Source organism: Octopus bimaculoides, chromosome 13, assembly GCF_001194135.2.
Source record: "Octopus bimaculoides isolate UCB-OBI-ISO-001 chromosome 13, ASM119413v2, whole genome shotgun sequence".
Classification (NCBI taxonomy): domain Eukaryota; kingdom Metazoa; phylum Mollusca; class Cephalopoda; order Octopoda; family Octopodidae; genus Octopus; species Octopus bimaculoides.
In genome coordinates, this window is record NC_068993.1 from 63,707,060 (window position 1) to 63,709,795 (window position 2,736).

Here is a 2,736-nt window from a genome sequence, read left to right on the forward strand (position 1 = left end):
ATATATATATATATATATATATATATATATATATATATATATATATGTGTGTGTGTGTGTGTGTGTGTGTGTGTGTGTATATAAATATGTATCTATGTATAAATATGTATGTATGTATGGTGGCAGTGTGTAAGCGAATGGCCGGATGGATTCTGAGAACCTACAAAACAAGGGACCAGGAAACTATGCTGGTCCTATGGAGGACAGTTGTCCTCAGCCGTCTGGACTACTACTCTCAACTGTGGTCACGCTACACTGTAGGGTTAATAGCAGAACTTGAGGCGGTTCAGTGATACTACACGAGGAAGATCGTATCAATGGAACAGCTGAGTTAATGGGAGAGACTGAAAGGGCTACGACTCTAGTCCCTGGAGCGAAGACGAAAAGGTATTCAGTGATATATCGATGGAAGATCCTGGAGGGGCTGGCAACACACTTTGGGATTGAGAGTTATACCAGACCTCGAACTGGACGTCACTGCACCGTTCCAAAGCTCCCAGCTGTCTCATTTAACTATCTTACACACACACACACACACACACACGTTCGTGTGTGGTTCGTGGAGTGTTGTTCTTTTATGTATGAAAGTAAGAATCTCCTATAAAAAGCTGAAACATGATCAGAGATAATAATAGTGACTTTCATTAACATTGTTTTATTTGAATATTCATTCTTAACACGTCTAAGCAGGTTCAGGCACAAAATATGCTGATCGCTGCTGTGTACGTCGCAGGATAACTTCTCACTTACGACAGCAGTGTGCCCAGCACTGCTTCGGCGCAAGGCATTCTGTAGTGTCAGCCGGAAGCATTTGGGACTCTGAGCCCAAACAAAGTCCCTGGCATTGTTTATAATTCCAGCGGAGAAATTGCTTGCTGATCGGTGGCAAAGTTAACCTTGGCAGGGTTTGAACCCAGAATACGAAGAACTGTTAGAAGTGTCGCATGGCCTTATTTCCGACGCTATAGCAATTCTGTCCTCTAAGCAATTTTAAGGGGTTTGTGTTAGTCGATACAATGGAATCCAGAAATTGGTTGGTATCGACCTGGAAAGGATGAAGGGCAAAGTTGATCTCCAGAGAATTAGTAATAAGAGCAAGAAAAAACCTGAAAAATATTGAAATCGTTTTTTTTTTCATTCGCTTTCACACTTTTGCCAAAACAAAGGATAAATCACCCGAAAACACTCATTATATGTGGACAAAATAGTCTTGTTTTTATTTAGATTTTAAGTTTTTTGTTTACATCTAATCACATTTCATATTGAAAATTTTTCTCAGATACGCAGAAAGCAAAATATTATAACCGAAACATGACAGAAAAACAGTACAAAAATAAGGTATGACACGAAAAAAGAAGAAAATTATCATTTTAATGAACAAGTAATAAAAGAAAAATATTTTGAACAGTCTAACAATAACTTTGAAGATCGTGACAACAGCAACAACATCTGCACAGTGACAAACGTTTTTATTTATTCATATAAAACTAGTTTTGGATGTGTTGTGTCACAAACAGAAGTTTTAGATTTAACACAGTCCCCATCCGAAACAGAGAGAATGATTTTCTAAAATCAGATATTAATGCCTCCTTGTCGCAGGATGTAATCTAAGAGAACAATGAATAAGTAAATGAATGAATGAATTAATTAATATCAGTATTTTGAAAAAAAAATGGCAGATCAAAGTGACAGACAATGGCCAAACACGTCATGTCGCAAACAGGGTTAGAGACACACAGATTGGCGGAAACTATGCAGTGACATCACAATAAATTGTGAAAGTCTTATCCAGAAGACAAAGGTTTTATCTACCACCGCCAACTCTAAAAATACTAATGATTGACTTTGAATGGTTGAGACAACAGCAGGAACAATGTCCGGTGAATAGGAACATGTAGAGATCTAACCCGACCTACCCAGCACTTTTTAACATTCCTCATATCTTATTATCTTTTATTTACATCTAATTGCTTTGTTTTATTATATTTCTGTGTAATTACTAATTAAATAACTTTACAATTTGTCATCGTGTGTTTAATGTCTCTCATTTCCTCTGTTGTTTCTAGATAACATTTTGCTCCGCTTCACACGTCTTCAGAATTTTCTGTTTAACTCTCATCATATTTTGTATTTCTTTCGGCCAAGGTGACTAATAAAGACAACATAATGATGATGATGATGATGATCATCATAATAATAATAATAATAATAATAATAATAATAATCAAAGATAGACAAAACCAAGTAGATTCCCAATGTAGGTTATGTAAATCAAAAGCGGAAAGTGTTGCTCATATAGTAAGTGAATGTAGCATGTTGGCACAGCAAGAGTACAAGAAAAGACATGATAACCTAGGGAGAGAAATCCACTAGGAGCTTTGCAGAAAGCTAGGATTTTAACATACTGATAAATGATATGAACATGAACCTAGTAAAGTACTGGAAAGTAAGAAATATAAGATGTTGTGGTATTTCAGACTGACAGAGTAATAGAAGCTAGAAGGCCTGGTTTAGTAGTAGTAGTAAAGAGAATAGAAAGTGCCAGACGATTGACTTTACAGTACTGGAGTACCGAAAAGTACTGGAGTTGGAGAAATGTGAGATTTTGTAGAACTTTCCTATTCAAACGGACAAGAAATGAAAAATATTAGGCCAGACATAACAATTATAGATAAGGAAAAGCGAATTCGCTTACTTATCGACCCATCATGACCGTTTTTGAGTCCAGGATTGTAA

General features: G+C 36.3%; 1 long non-coding RNA gene across 1 annotated transcript in view; it reads left to right on the forward strand.

The window, feature by feature from the left end:
• Nucleotides 1-2,026, forward strand: part of LOC128249313 (uncharacterized) — an 8,878-nt gene extending 6,852 nt beyond the window's left edge. The window contains exon 2 of the long non-coding RNA XR_008265412.1: nt 1,280-2,026. This is a non-coding gene — a long non-coding RNA (uncharacterized LOC128249313). The remainder of the gene's footprint in view (nt 1-1,279) is intronic.
• Nucleotides 2,027-2,736: the final 710 nt, after the last annotated feature.